Source organism: Zosterops lateralis (assembly GCF_965231275.1).
Source record: "Zosterops lateralis genome assembly, chromosome: 19".
In the NCBI taxonomy this organism is placed as follows: domain Eukaryota; kingdom Metazoa; phylum Chordata; class Aves; order Passeriformes; family Zosteropidae; genus Zosterops; species Zosterops lateralis.
In genome coordinates, this window is record NC_139779.1 from 10,813,991 (window position 1) to 10,830,653 (window position 16,663).

Here is a 16,663-nt window from a genome sequence, read left to right on the forward strand (position 1 = left end):
AACAGCCAACTCCCCCAAATGGGACTCTGAACTGGTCCTAATCCAGTGGTTTGTGATGTGGACCAGAGGGAATGCTCTGTACCATGCATCCTATTACAGAGTGGGTAGAAACAGCTGCTTTGGACTTCCAGAGCTGCAGTTGACTCTGTCTCCCAGGTGTTTGTCTGGAATATTGTTTGGGCTCCTCCATTGAGCAGTCCTAATGCAGCCTCTCTTGGCAGGTGGGTCTGTGTCACAAGAGGACACGAAAGAACCACACTCACCTGCCAGGTTGTGAGATGAGAAAGAAAGAAAACATTTATTTTGGTTTGGGGCTTAAATAGGGTTTGGAATTTGATCAGGGACTGGGAGACCAGAGTAACACCTCTCTGACCCCAGTGGTCAACTTAGAAGTCCATCAATTTGTCTTTCCCCCTGGAAAGGAATATATTATTTAGCAAACATCACCCTTTGTTTTTCTTACAATTCCAGAGAAAGCTCCAGTTCAAGAATAAAAACATCAGAAGGCTGAAAAATCAGGGCAACAGGTGTGGGATTTTTAGATAATCCTTTTGGGAAGAGCTCCAGGGGTTCCGTGGCTCCAGGGCACCACCCCACGAGGTCACAATGCATGGGTGGGTGCCCAGCGCTCTGTGCTCTGTCACCACACAGCTGTGGTGGCCAGAGTGGGTTTGTCCTGGATCCTCTTGGGCAGCACCTCAAGGCAGAGCTTCCCCAGTGCCCTCAGCCAGGTCAGGCCTGGCAGCCAGTGTGTGCTCAGAGAGCTGAGGCTGAGCTGTGACTGTGGGGCCATGTCGGGTGTCCACTACAAGTTCTCCTCCAAGCTGAGCTACGACGTGGTCACGTTTCATGGCCACAACATCTCCCTGCGTGACCTCAAGCACCAGATCATGGCCCGTGAGAAGCTGAAGGTGGCCAACTGCGACCTGCAGATCCTCAAAGCTGAGACCAGTGAGGGTGAGTGGGGCTCAGGCCTGGGCCCTGGGGCAACCCAGGGGCAGCCATGCAGTGCCACAGGCTGTGGGAGGCATACTCTGCCCCGGGGACAAAAGCCAGAGTGAGAAAGCACAGTGGTGCATCTAAAACTGGCTTTTACAGCTCTAAAGGGATTCTATGATGTGCCATGTAATTCCATGTCAATATCCATTCTTCCCCACTGAATTGTACTTTTTCTGCATTTGTGTTGTTCTCAGAATACTCCGATGATGCACAGATCCCAAAGAATGTCTCAGTGATCGTGAAGAGAGTCCCAGCTCGAGTTCCGTGAGTATCCATGAAGCACTGGATTCCCTGTGAGGGATGTCAGGGTGTGAACTTCCTTCATGGATATGTGTGGGAAATATTAAAGGTAAGGAGGCTTTCAGAAAGCTGTGAAAGCAGGCCCCAGAAATAGCAGAAGAATTTAGAATTAGCTGCAACTGCAAAGCTTGAAAGTAGGAAGGGTTACAATAGCACAGCAAGCAAGGACATGAAACAATAGTCTGAGTCTTAGGTTTGGGTAGCATAGATCTTAAGACTGTAGAAAAATATGCTTAGCAGGATAGAAAGTTTTAAGCTTAATAATAGAATATTGTTTATTGTTAATAGCATACAAGCAAGCATTGTTTGAAGCAGGTGTCCGTGTGCTTTCAGTGATTGGTTAGAACAAGTGTCTGTAAGCTTTAGCAATATGTTATTGGCAGGAAAACTTTTAAAATGCCCTGTAACAAAGAAATCTTTGGCTGCTGCTGGCAGATGTGAGATGTTGCCATCTTTGAATTGTGTAAAACCCTGTTAGGAGACTGATGCTGCAATAAAAGCTCAAGGAACATCTAGCAGTAGTCCCATCCTGTTCGTGTACAAACCACCAACACAGATATGGGTTTACAGAGGCACTTGGACTTGTATCTGGCCAAAGCTGCTGTTAAATTCTTTTTTCATGGGGTAGATTTTAATGTATCTGCTCCAAAGCAGACTCACATTGTTAGGTTTGCAGGGATGTGGGGTTCAAACTCCAACACTGATAAATCCTAAGGTGATTCTCTTGGTTTTGTTCTTGGGATGATTGGGCTGAGAACGAAGTCACAGATCCTGTTTCCTCTGCATGAGGAGATTCCAGTTCATATGTGTCTCCTTTTATTGGTTTTATGGTAATGGCAGGTACACACTGTAACAATTACATATTATTAGAAATAAGCTTTTAATGTGTTCTCATCTGAGAAGAGTCTGGTTGTCAGTACTTGACTAGTTCTTGCACTGGGGAAGGTGTGTTTGGGGACTGAGGTGTATCTGGCAGGTATCTTGCACCCCAAATTTGAGGCTTTTACACACTGTCTGTAGAAGAGAGATCAAGAATTCTGTACATCTCCGCATTGTGCTTCTAAACATGGCTTTGGTTTGGGGTTAATGGAAATATGGATGCTTCATGCTGCTCTGCCCCAGCATCCTCCCTTTTGGGCTGGATGGCACCTCACCTGGTGTTGTGGTGCTGCCCTGCAATGAGAAGATGGATGCAGGTAGTATTCAGATCCCATCAGTTCCTGTGAGTGACAATCACAATACAATGGCTCTGCAGTTGCAGTGATGGCAATCACCCAGGCAGAGGAGCTTCCTGTCCCTCTAGCTGGAAAACACAGCAGAAATATCTGGCAGAGTGGCTGATGTGTGGGAGGGATGAGGATCTGCTGCCATGGGGGTTGTGTGTCTGATTTCTGAGTACCCAAATCAGACACAGATCACTGAGTATATGAAACCTCAGCAAGTTTGCAAATGTAATAAATAGCTCCTAAAATATTGATGCATTTTCAAGATCACCTGAAAGGAAATTCTGCCTATTAAGACTCTTTTTCTTTTTCCCCACAGAGCTCCTAAATTCCACCAACCCCTAGGAAAGGCTTCCAGGTGACCTTTCTACCAGTATTTGTAGGCACTGTAGCATCTGTAACACACTGGGCACTTCGGCCCTAGCATGGCTTAAGGATGGCAGAGATCTGAGCACAGGGCTTGGGCTCCCACAGAGAAACACCATTCTGCAGATAGAGCTGCTGACACTTCTGGTATTGCTTTGGCAGAGGAGGGATTATTTTTCACTGAAAGAAACCTGCACTCCTGAGTGTCTACACTGTTACTGTTCTGGCTAAGAAACTACACCCCTGCGTAACTGGTGACACTCTAAAAATGAGATTTTGGGGTTTGGCCTTGTTTTAGTTGCATTGAAGGTACCAAGAGAGAGCTATCAGAACACAATGGTTTGATGCTCAGGTGTTCTTGTTGGTTTTCACTGCTTGATGCTTCATTTATAGTTCTATTTTAAACCTCTATTAGAGGTTAGAGAATTAGTTCTATAAACCTCTATTTCTTCTACCAGGATCCAAAATGAGCCAGTGAGGGAAACATCCAAGGCAGTATGTAAAACCCCAGCCTCACACTGCTTCCTACACACTGCACTTCAGTCATTAATACAAGGTGCAGCCTCGTATTAATTTTCTGGACATTGAACTTGAATATGGCTTAATTCTTTTGTAAACAGATTGCTGATTCTTCTGTCCCTCTTTCTCTGGCCCAGCTCATTAAGGTATAGAGATATTCTTTGTCAAATACTTTTAAAAAGTCCTTTGCTTAGTCTTTTTAAATCTTATACTGTGATCTACAGTTGGATAGTTGTGGTAATGTGATCAAAACTGTATTTTTAGTAATTTAAGGTGTTTATTGTAAGTTTAAAATGCATGTATGTTGTGATGCTGTCCCGGAAAGAGAAGTTCCCAGGTTGGGAAGAGGGAAGGGGAGCACCTTATCAGCCCCAAGGTAAGGTTGCAGCATTACTACTCTTCAAGACCCAAAGCAGCAGCACTTCAGGACCTGTTTCCCATTTTGTATCATCAGTTTTGCACTGGAGACTAACATTTTGTGTTGTACAAATGTGTACAGAAGAACTGAACTGGCTGTAAGTTATGGACATTTCAGGGAGGTTTGCAGCAGCCAAAACAAGCATTCCTGGAACAAGAACACTTGTGAGGCTGGAAGTGTGAATTTCTGGCCATGACACCCATAAGTCCATTCTTTGGTTGCCGCACTTGCTCACAAATTGGGGTCTGGGGACAGTGGACAACACAATCTCCTTTGTTTGATTGCAGACAGTGTAAATGATTTTGGTATCATTATTATCTCGTAAAAAGAGCAATATTTGAATTTGGGTCTATTCCTAGACATGTTTTGGTGGGGTTTGGTTGTGTTTTGTAAACCATTTGGGTTCAAATAGGCTGGTCAAGTGTCTGTAAATTTCTCTGTAAATGCTGATGGAAATGATTCCAGAGCCCCGGATCTGGATCATGTTCCTGTACAGAAAAACACTGTCAGTGAAACACCCATTTATTAAATCTCTGAACTGGCTGCTTTTGTGAAGGAATATCTGTGAAAGCAAAACCTCAGGAGGTTGATCTCTCCAGGGCTGTGGAGGCCGTTGCCTTTGGCCGTGGAGGCTCAAATGTGTTCTTCGTGTGTATGTCCAACCCCCTCCTGTCACACAGACCCCCAACCTGGCTGAGGCCAATGCTGCAGAAGAGGACAAGATCAAAGCAATGATGATCCAGTCCTGCCGTTATTACAAACCCCTCAAGTAAGTGTTGGTAAGGTCAAATCTGGTTCTGGAAGAATATGGAAAAATCACAGGTTAATCTCTTGTTTTAACAAGGGACACACACTCCCACCTTCCTTTTTTTTTTACCCCCAAAAACTTGCAGTGACCTGAAGCCACCCTTGGCTCCTGCTCCATCATCACCTACCAGCCCTGTTCCCAGGCTTAAAAGGAGTTCAGGAATTCCCATGAGTTTTATGGTGGAGGTGAAGGATCCCAACACAAAGGGAGCAATGCTTACACCCAGTGGGAAATATGCCATCCCAATTATTAATTTGTAAGTATGGAATTAATTGCACTGACCAAAAGTAACCAAGAGAAGCCATGTGAAAACATCTGAGTGGCAAAGCCACCACACTGGCCACCACCTGTCCCCGCAGGGCAGGGAGTGTTGCCACTCTAGCTGATCCATCCCAGAGGTCATCCAAAAATCCCAGGTTCCATAAGCAAGGAAATAACAACTGCAGGACAAGAACAGGACAAATCCATTGTCCTGAGGCAGCAGTGCAGGGAGTCCAAAATCCATCCACAGCTCTGGAAGTTCACTGGGCACAGGAGAGTGGAGAGAGACGGACCCTCCTGGATGCTTTTGCACTCACACAGTAGCTACTCTTCTGCCTTGGCAGCGGGAACTTTTCCATGGTGTCAACTTCTTCTGTGGGCAGCAGCATTATGCCAGCAGCTGAGAGATGCTTTGATAGAACACTCAAACCAAATTTTGGAGGAAAACAACTGGGGAGAGGGACAATTTTGAATTAACTTCATCATGTCCTTCTTTCACCCATACAGAAGACAACATGAACAGCCAAAGTCTCCAGATGGAATGGAGCCTCCAATGAAAAAAGTGAAGAAGGCAGAGAAGCCAGTTTAATTCATATTCTTCATTCTTCATTCATGTTCTGTATTAGTGTTTCTACTTATCTGTTCTTCTCTCTTGTTCTACCTTCTTATTCTTATTTCATTGTTCTTTATTCATTGTTCTTATTTCATGTTTGTAACTAATTGCTCACCTATTGCTCTTAGTTCTTCTTCATTGTTCTTATTTCACCTTCCTACAATCTCTTGCAAGACATATTTGGACAATAAACAACATAGCATTAAAAGGAATTTACTTTGCTATACTTTTCCCTAGATGTGCTGCTTATTACAAGCCTTGTCATGTTACTGGAAATTAACTAGATTGGTCACTACTGCAGACAGTGCCTTTGGCACTGATTTTCTTTTTCACACTGTAGGCAACAAAAAGCTCAAGAAAACAGGGATAAGAAAAAACCTGGAAAGGTGAAAAAAACAGAGAGGCAAGAGTGATTAAAGACATTGAAGCTAAGAAGATGTGCCACAGAGGAGTTGCAGGAGTCTTCCTTATTGACAAGTCTGACAAAGAAACAGCAGAGAGTGGCTGACAAGGTCAGGATGCAGGAAATATATTCCCTTTCCATGTTGTCAGGTTTCCCAATCCTTGAAAGCAGATTTCAAAGTCCTCTATGGATGACTTCCTTTGCTGGCTCGTAAGTCAGCTCTGGATGCCCTCACCCAAACATCACTGCCATAGAGCTTTGAAATATGAAGGACCAGAGGTGAACAGAGCATGTTTTGGGAAGGGGCAGGTGGGGGTGGATGGTGGGTGTTGAACAGAAGAGCTTTGATTGTCTTCCCCCACAGTCTTGGGGACATTGGCAGGAGAAATCATTCAATTGTTTCCTTTATGGACTCTCAAGCTGACATAAAACCCAACTGGGAGGAAATTGCACAAAGGCTTCACCCATGGAGACTCTTTGCCCTGAACTCCAGAGGAGAAAGGAGTCTGTGCCTCAACAACCCCACAGCTCAGTGAGGTGTTCACAGGGACCCTCCTGCACCTCTGGCATGAGGAACAGCACCCACTTCTTCCCTGGCAAAGGCTGATCCCAATGGATGCTCCAAGCCAGCCCTGGGTTTGCAGCAGCAGAGGAACTGCCTTAGATGTAATGCACATCTTAAACTGATTAGAAGAAAAACTCTGAGGCTGTGCTCTCCTCGGAGACCTTTGAGCACTTTTCAGCCAATTAAACAACTCCAAAACGGGCTGCAGGTGGAATTTGCACAAGGGCCTGGCATGGGAATGACTTCACAGGGAGAGAGGGGAGAGATGGGTGGGATATTGGGAAGAAATTCTTCCCTGTGAGGGTGGTGATGCCCTGGCACAGTCTGCCCAGAGAAGCTGTGTCTGCCCCATTCCTGGAAGTGTCCAAGGCCAGGTTAGATGGGGCTTGGAGCAAGCTGGTCTTCAGAAAATGCTCCTTCACCTGTCTCTGACAGGGGGTGAAATGAGATGATCTTTTAGGTCCCTTCCAGCCTAAGCCATTTCATGATTCCATTAATCCATGTCTTTATGGGCCTGGGACCCACTGGTTCAGTTCCCAGGAATGGAGTGGGGGGTGTTGCCTGGCAACGGAAGTTGTGATGAAGAGGGGCATGAGCAGTGCAGGCTCCAGTCCTGCAAGGGATGAGAAAAGAGGAAGGAGGAAAGGAGCCTGCTGGCTACTCATCTTTTTGATCATTGCTTTTGCCCATAGCTTTTACCATTGCTTTTGTTCATCCCTTTTATCATCCGTTTTGCTCATCCCTGACAGACCCAACTGGGCAAGAAGGCTTGTGACCAACCAGGGACAGAGTGTGTGCAGACATGGCAGCAGCCCTGGACACACTCAGCCTCTCCCAGCTCCTGGATGTCTCCATTGGGATGCCCAACAATGCGGCCGTCCATTTTGCAGCCCTGAGAAAGCTGCTGCAGGCTGTGCTGGAGCACCTGGACGTGCAGTACCTGACCACCGAGGAGCCATGGCCGGGCCACCTCAGTGGGCCCTCACTTTCTGACTTGGCTAAAGAAATGGAACAGATGAAGAAGGAGATGGAACTCTATAAGAAGGTAGAGGCTCATCCCAGCTCCCTGAGCATTCCCCCACCATACAGCCTCTCCCCAATTCCTCAGGGAGCAGTACTGGCAGAGGCTCTTTGCTATCGGGACGGGCTCCAGCGCTCCGGCTTAGCCAGGCTGGGACAGGCGGCACCGGGACCTGCTGACCCGGCTGTGCCACGGGCTGTCCATGTCAGGGTGGGGCTCTTTGGGCTGTTGCTGCCCTGGCCATCACCTCTGATATCCCTGTTTCTTGGACTGTTTCACAGATTCTTAATAAGGAGATTGGTGCGCTAAAGTTAGATATTTCCCGCATGTCAGAGGACATGAAGAAGTTCCAGGAGGAACAGGTCTGTGCAGAGCAGTGTGGTTCTGAAGGTCCTATTTCCCACACACATTCTCCATACTCTTCTCTCTGACAACATTTTCTTCTAGACCACAGCTCTTTCCAAACAACTCCAGGAGATTGAAAAGTTAAAGAATGGCCACCGTCATTTGGCAGAGAACATGAAGAAGGTCCAGGATTCGCGGGATGAGGTGAGCTGCTGCTGGCAGCAAGCCACAGGTCTGAGACAGCAGCCACTGCCCCCGGCTCTGCTGGCTGGAGGCTCAGCACCTCCATCCCTGCTGGATGAATGGGGAGTGCTGCCTGCAGGGCCCTGACAGCCTGCCTGAGCCTGGTCTTCACCTTTCCCCCAGTGCCCTGCAAACCACAGCAGGGGTCAAGGCCTTGCAGGTCCCCATTGACCTCCCCAGAGTCTCACTGCCACCACTCCTCTCTCCTAGGACATGAATCTCATGCAGGAACTCCGTGAGGAGATTGACAGGCTAAGGACAGCCCAGAACCAAACGGAAGCAGACATAAAGAAGATAAAGGAAACCCTTGTCTTAGTGAGCTGTTGGGTGGTGTCATCTTGGGGCTCTCATGGGGAACTTCACTGTGACTCCAAGAGAAGTGGTTTGGGGTCAGGGTCTCGGGACTGGGTGAGGGCCCTGAGTCTGCCCATGCAGCTGAAGGGCTCCCATGCTGAGACAACATGATGTCTGTGCCCTGACTCTACTGTCACTGGCCTTCCCAGATGAAGAAGCTGGAGGAGGACATTAAAAAACTGAGGGAGGATGCAACTAGGTGGAAAGAAGAGACCAGGAATGAGATATCTCAGAAAATTGAGTAAGAGGACAGAAATGTATTTCATACTCTGTGGAGCTGCAGGGGAGCCCAGGGGGTCTGGGAACATCCTGGTTTGCAGGCACAGGACAGTGCCCAAGCAGCCCTGCAGGGCTAACCCTGCCTTGCTCCCATCTTGCTGGCCAGGGCTGTGCTGCAGGAGACAAAGCGTGAGCTGCAGAAGATGGAAGACCAGCAGAAGTTCAAGAATGCCATGCTGGAGGAGCTGATAAATGAGACAGCCAACCAATTGAGCGAGCAGGTGAGGTCCTGGGGGAGCACTCCCACCACTCACTGACTTGGTCCTGTTGGAGGTCCATGCCACACCTTCATTCTGTGTTGTGCTTTGCTGTAATGTGGGGGAGACCCAAACTGCTTGTCATTGGCCTGGATCAGTCAGCAGCATGGACAGAAATTAAAGTCTTGATGCAAAAGTTCCTGTTGGTATTGAGAGCTCATGGCCACTGGCCGAGTAATGCGGGTGTGCCCCTGTGGAGCAGGCAGACCCCTTTGGTCAGCACCATATGTTCTTCCACCCCGGAGCAGGACCAGGAGCTGAGCAAGCAGATGGAAGCCAAGTTTTTGCAGATGCAAAAGGACTATGACAAACTCAAATTTGCCTCAGGGAGCCTCCAGAAAGACTCTCAACAAAAGCAGAGAGCAATCGAGGTGTGTGGCTGAAACCCATTGGAGTCAGAGCATGCCCCAGAAAGACTCCAGGCAGGGGACCAGAAAGGATCTGTCTCCCTACCAACCTGCTCACAGCACTGTGCTGATTGCAAGTGCCTTTCCATGAGGTTTTCTGGGTAGGGGAGGTGGGATGTGCCCTCCGGGCCAGGAGACAGCTCCAACCCTGTTGTGGTGACACGGGTTCCTTTCTGTGCTGAAAGATGCTGCTCGAGTCTGTGGAGAAGCTGCAGAAGGAGAAAGCAGATCAGCAGGACATGTTAGCAGCAATGGACCTGGTACAGTCCGGAGTGGCCTCTGTGCCAGCCCAGGGATTTCTGGGCAGGGTGAAAAATGCTCTTTGTCCCTTGGGGGCTGGTGACAGAACTGGCCTGGGGGAGGGAGGATTTCCTGAGCGTGTGGGGTCCCTCACCCTTCAGATCATGGGGACAACCTCAGCGGGGTGATGGGGCCAAAGGGGTCAGAGCACCCTGAGAGGGGCATGATGGCCTGGAGGAAGCACTTCTCCCTCTGCCCCTCACATGGGCTGGCCCTGCCTGTCATTCCTCATCTCTCTCCCCACTGCTCTCCTGCTGTTCCCCTCTGCTAGAAGGCGAACAAAGCTGACTTGGATAACAAAGTCAATTGCAGCCAGTTTGAAGAGAGCATGGAGCTGATGGATGACAGGATGCAGGATTTGAAGAACCAGATTTCAGACCAGAACCAGCACTGGAACAAGGTGCAGCAGCAGTTCAGTGATGCACTGGAAGAGAAGGTGAGGGTTACCTCATCCTCCACCATGAGAAACTGGCACCTTGGGGCTTGACAGCCTGAGGCAGCATCCCTCTGAGGATCCCCCTCCAGCTTTTCCCTGGACAGCTGCATGTCCCATCCTGGGGCAGCTGGCTGAGGCTGTGCACCTGTTCACAGCTGGATCGCCAGGAGCTGAAGGCGTTCCGTAGGCGCCTGGATGAAGCCTGGCTCAGAAACATTGAAAATCTTGAGAAGAGGTTGCTGGGCGACACTGGTGCTGGGATTAAGAAGTGAGTGCAATAGAGATGCTGATGGCTTTGGAGACACCAATGGTCCCATTCCCTCCAGCTGTCCCACCCACTGCCCATACAGTCCCCTGCCATGGGACCGATTTAGCTGCTAAATGAACCGTGGGGATGCTGATGAAGCAGCTGCACCTTCTCCTTCCACCAGCAGCAGGTTTCACACAAGAAAGGAGACACAAGGAGGGGGCACCTGCAGGATGGAGCCCTCCCAAAGCAAAATGGGCATGTGGGTGCAAAGGCTCCCAGAAGCCAGAGTGGGAAAGGGCAACTGCTCCTGCCAGGCAGGGATGGGACACGCAGTTACATCCCAGGGTTGGGTCGTGCCCTGCCCTCCTGGGCAGGCACACGGGGGACTTTGGTGCCCAGAGAGGGGCTGAAAGGAAGGGCTGGTTGGGGTGGTGACGTGGGTGCCTGTGCCCTTCACCTGGCATCAGCCAGCAGGCTGGGGATGGGAACAAACAGGCTCGGCAGCCCAGGCTCACCCTGCCATCGCCAGGACTCTGTGCAGTGACGTGCCCCTGGCTGTGCCAACCAGCTGCTGCCTGTGTGTGGGCAGGGCTGTGGCCCCAGGAGCTCAGCCAGCCCTCTCCTCTCACCCTCCTCAGGCAGCTGCCAGTCCCTTTCACCTGCCTGTCCTGTGACCGCATGCTCACCATGCACGTTCCTGGCCCGTGAGTAGCTCCACTGCATGGGGGGCACTGGGGGTGTGATGGGGGGAGATGGTGCCAGCAGTGACCCTCCGGGCTGCCCACAGGGCTCACAGTGTCTGCCTGGGGGGCTGAGGTGGGGAGACCCCTCTGCAGCCCTGCCCATCAGCAGGGGCTGCAGGGACTCATCTCAAGGGCTACAGGCAGTGGGATGCCATGGGGTACAATCCTATGGGTTTGGGGGTGCTGCCTCAAACAGCAACAGGTTGTTTGTCCCCTGTCACACACCTGTCACTCCTGCCCTCCCCAGGTACCCCGAGACACTCCCATATTTGCAGCCACTGCCCCCCAGCAGGGACCTACAGCACAGCCAAAGGTAGGGGCTTTGAGGACACATCCCTGGCTCCCGGGATGCAGGGGAGCCCTGCCAAGGGCAGAGGAGACTGGACAGCACATGTGGAGGGTCAGTGCTTGTGCCAGCTCTGGGGGGTTTTGCAGACCCCACCTGGTACTTCCCTGTCTGGCTCACGTCTCTGTCCCAACGTTGCTGAAAGCACATCTGATGAGCTGTGTCTGATCGCATTCTGAGCTCAGGCTTGCTGGGGAGGTGTGTGCCTCTTTTGAAAGGAGTTCCCAAAACCAAGCCCTGCAGCTGGGACAGCCCAGCTCCTGCCAGCTGGAGTCCTGGGAACAGGGACCTGCCATGGACATGGCCAGCTCACCTGGCCATGCAGAAAGAGCCAGCAGATCCAGCCTGGTGTGATGGGCTTGGGACTCCTGCAGCAGGTGGACAGGAGCTGGGAGGGACATGGGAGCACCACCAGTCCCCTCCCTGGAGCCCTCCCTGACACAGCAGAGTGAAGCCAGACATGCCACAGGGCTGGGCACTGAGGATCCTCTGCCCCATTCCACAGGAAGCCACTGGTCCCTGGCAGTGTCTCCCGTGTGCCACAGAGCTCTGGGGACCATCAGAGCAGCAGCTCCACGCTGCAGCAGTGGAGCAGTGCTTCACCACTTACAAGTGCAGCAATGATACACCCCAGCAAGGTAGGGATGATGAAGGTGGGGACACAAAAGGGTGATTTGAGGCTCAATGACATTGCTCAGTATATAGGGGGAATCTGTGCATTCAGTGCCCAGGCAGAGCTGGGTTGGGAGGATTGCTGGGGAATGCTGAATTGGGCCCTGCATTGCAGCCAGCTGCTCTCTCCTCCTCAGCCCAAAGTGACCCAGCTGGCAGACAGTAGTGGACAAATCTCGAAGGGCCACAATGATCAGCCTCCTCTGATGATCAGTATGCAGGATGAGTCAGGTATGGCCCTGTCAGGGCATGGAAGTAAAGGAGGAGAGGGGTCTGATTGTCTGCTGGGTACAGGCTGGGGGATGAGTAGGGCACTGTGGGCAGAGCTGGGCAATGTGGCATGGATATTTTGCATCTGGGGAAGGGAGGAAGGAAGGGGCAGAAGCAGAACAGAGCAGGACCACTGGCACATGGGGCAACTAAGCTTGGAGATGGTGTAAGGTGAGGTAAGGCCACAGCCAGGGTGGGACAAGAGCTTGAGTGGTGGTGGGTGGAGACAGCACTTGGTTCCTGGGAGTCTGTGGCCGGGCATGTCACACTCCTGCTGGCTCCATTCTGGCCTGGCAGAGTTGCTCCAGCCAGGGGCTGCCCCAGAGAAGTGGAGACTCACCCCTGCTCCTCAACCCCCAGGCCCTGCACGGGATCAGCCGCCCAACACAGCCCCCCGACACGTCTCCTGGGCACCAGGGCTTGCCCAGCCTCTCCAGACCCGCCGGACATCAACCCAGGACTCAGCACCCAGTGACCCATCTGGGACAACCTGACAGAAGTGAGAAAAGTCTGTGACAACGGTCATCAGAAACATGACTTTATAGTTGCATTACGTTAATAAAAATCCTTAAAATTACAGGCATAGCCTTGCCTCACCAGCCTCTCTCTTCCCCGGCCTCCCTGAGGCTCATTAAGCTACTTCCCCGCCGCTGTGGCTCTGCCAGCAGGGTGAGCAGAGCCCTGGGGCCGGGCCCTGAGGATGGTGCTGGTCCCGGGGCGCTGCAGGGCAGCTCTGAGGATCCGGGGCCGGCTGTGGAACCAGGGACAGCGGTGGAACCAGGGACAGCTCTGCAGAGGCCGCGGCCCCGGTGGGCTGGGAAGCCGCGGCCACATCCCCACGGTACCGCGCTGGCGAGCCGGCCTCGGCTGCCGCCTGAAATCCTGACAGGCAGCCCTGACACCGCCTCAGGAGCCGCCTGCAGCCGTGCCCGAGGGCTGGCCCCGATCCCCGAGCGCAGTTGTCCCTGAATCTCTGCACCGGGAGATTATTCCAAGTTCGTTGGGGGGCAGCTTCCTCCTCCTCTTCCTTTCCCGGCGGGCACATTAGGGGCTGGCCCAGCGGGTTTCCTCCCTCAGGGCGGGCGGTTCCGTGCCCTGAGCTCCCTCAGCACCGCTCTGCAGAGCTGCTTTACACCCCCGGCAGCCTGGGGCTCATCTTGCGCTCCCTAGAAGGGGGAAGACATGGGGGCACGGAGAACACACGGGGACAGACGCCGGGCACCGCTTCCCACTGTCCCCATTTCCTCAGAGCCGCGATGTCTCCCATGGGCTGGGCCGGACCCGAGCACAGAGGAATGTCTGTGCTGCGACGGGAGAAACGTCACTGCAGGTGTGTGGAAGAATTCACAACGCCAGAGGTTTGTGCCCAAAAAGGAGACTGAGGAGTCTTGTAACTTTATTGAAATAAAGTCAGAGGCCATGGGGCAGTTCCCATGGGGACTCTCAAATTGTTGGGGGACAAAGCCGACTTTTAATCGTAATTTCTTGGCTGCATCACCCTCTTCCTTTCCTCACTGGCTGAGGTACTTGTACAGAGTTCCCAAATCACCTGCTCTGTGCATCCACCCCCTTCCCGCTTTTCTTTTTCTTTATATAACAAAACACTATTCATATTAAATCTTTGTTTGTTTGTTTGTTTGTTTGTTTTTTAATTCAGCAATTTAACACAGCCTTGGCTGAGGTAAAGTCCATGTCAATTAGTAACACTTTCCGGAACTGATGATTTCTTCCATTACTTCCTTATCTCTAAATTGCTGGCTCTATCTACGAGCAGATTCACACAGTCTCTTTGTAAAGACACATTCATCTTACACCTTCCACAGGGATGCTCCTCACAGTGTTGTTTCACTATAAAACCTTGCTGAAAGTGCTGCAAATGATGCAAAAGTGGCAGTTATGTAACAGTCAGTGGAACCCTGAGAGCTCCATAACCACGAAAGGTGGCCAAGGCAGGTATGGGGCTCTCTGGCCGCCTAAAGTGGAATACATATATATTCTTGGCTGATAAAGGCTTATACCATCTTGAGGCGCGCAAGATGAGCCCCAGGCTGCCGGGGGTGTAAAGCAGCTCTGCAGAGCGGTGCTGAGGGAGCTCAGGGCACGGAACCGCCCGCCCTGAGGGAGGAAACCCGCTGGGCCAGCCCCTAATGTGCCCGCCGGGAAAGGAAGAGGAGGAGGAAGCTGCCCCCCAACGAACTTGGAATAATCTCCCGGTGCAGAGATTCAGGGACAACTGCGCTCGGGGATCGGGGCCAGCCCTCGGGCACGGCTGCAGGCGGCTCCTGAGGCGGTGTCAGGGCTGCCTGTCAGGATTTCAGGCGGCAGCCGAGGCCGGCTCGCCAGCGCGGTACCGTGGGGATGTGGCCGCGGCTTCCCAGCCCGCCGGGGCCGCGGCCTCTGCAGAGCTGTCCCTGGTTCCACCGCTGTCCCTGGTTCCACAGCCGGCCCCGGATCCTCAGAGCTGCCCTGCAGCGCCCCGGGACCAGCACCATCCTCAGGGCCCGGCCCCAGGGCTCTGCTCACCCTGCTGGCAGAGCCACAGCGGCGGGGAAGTAGCTTAATGAGCCTCAGGGAGGCCGGGGAAGAGAGAGGCTGGTGAGGCAAGGCTATGCCTGTAATTTTAAGGATTTTTATTAACGTAATGCAACTATAAAGTCATGTTTCTGATGACCATTGTCACAGCTTTTAGCTGTACCTCTGGGTGGGAGTTGCTGATGTCCGGCGGGTCTGGAGAGGCTGAGCAAGCCCTGGTGCCCAGGAGACATGTCGGGGGGCTGTGCCGGGCGGCTGATCCCGTGGGGTGGCAGGGCCTGGGAGTTGAGGGGCAAGGGTGAGTCACCACTTCGCTGGGGCAGCCCCTGGCTGGAGCAACTCTGCCAGGCCAGAATGGAGCCGGCAGGAGTGTGACATGCCCAGCCACAGACCCTTAGAGATCCAAGCTCATCTGTCCCATGTGCCAGTCCTTCTGCTTCTGCCCCTTCCAACCCAGTCAAGAGTCCAAACCCCCATCCCAACCTGCCCATCTCTGCACACAGAGCCCTGCTCGTCTCCAGTGCCACACCGAGCAGATAATCAACCTCTTCTCCCCTCTGACCTCCATGCCCTAACAGGGCTATACCTGACTCATCCTGTGTCTTGTTCCCCACAGGAGGCTGGTCATCACTGCCCTTCGAGATTTGTCCACTACTGTCCAGCAGCTGAGACACATTGAGCTGAGGAAGAGAGAGCAATTGGCTGCAATGCAGAGCCCAGTTCAGCATTCACCAGCAATCCTTCCAACCCAGCTCTGCCTGGGCACTGAATGCACAGATTCCCCCTATATACTGGGCAGTGTCATTGAGCCTCAAGTCACCCTTCTGTGTCCCCACCTTCATCATCCCTACCTTGCTGGGTATTGTCAAGAAGACTGGGGGCTGCCCAACTCTCTGTAGGGAAGCGTTGATGTGCTGCAGTGTGGTGCTGCTGATCTGATGGTCCCCAGAGCTCTGCGACACACGGGAGACACTGCCAGGGATCAGTGGCCTCCTGTGGGATGGGGCAGAGGATCCTCAGTGCCCAGGCCTGTGGCATGTCTGGCTTCACTCTGCTGTGCCAGGGAGGGGACTGGTGGTGCTGCCTGCAGGGGCATGTCCCTCCCAGCTCCTGTCCACCAACCACTGGAGGCAAAAGCCCATCCCACACAGGGAAGAGCCCTCCCTCCTATGGCAGGGCTCCCCTGCACCCTGGAAGCCAGAGATGTGTCCTCAAAGCCCCTACCTTTGGCTGTGCTGTAGGTCCCTGCTGGGGGGCAGTGGCTGCAAATATGGGAGTGTCTCAGGGTACCTGGGGAGGGCAGGAGTGACAGGTGTGTGACAGGGGACAAACAACCTGTTGCTGTTTGAGGCAGCACCCCCAAACCCATAGGATTGTACCCCATGGCATCCCACTGCCTGTAGCCCTTGAGATGAGTCCCTGCAGCCCCTGCTGATGGGCAGGGCTGCAGAGGGGTCTCCCCACCTCAGCCCCCCAGGCAGACACTGTGAGCCCTGTGGGCAGCCCGGAGGGTCACTGCTGGCACCATCTCCCCCCATCACACCCCCAGTGCCCCCCGTGCAGTGGAGCTACTCACGAGCCAGGAACGTGCAGGGTGAGCATGCGGTCACAGGACAGGCAGGTGAAAGGGACTGGCAGCTGCCTGAGGAGGGTGAGAGGAGAGGGCTGGCTGAGCTCCTGGGGCCACAGCCCTGCCCACACACAGGCAGCAGCTGGTTGGCACAGCCAGGGGC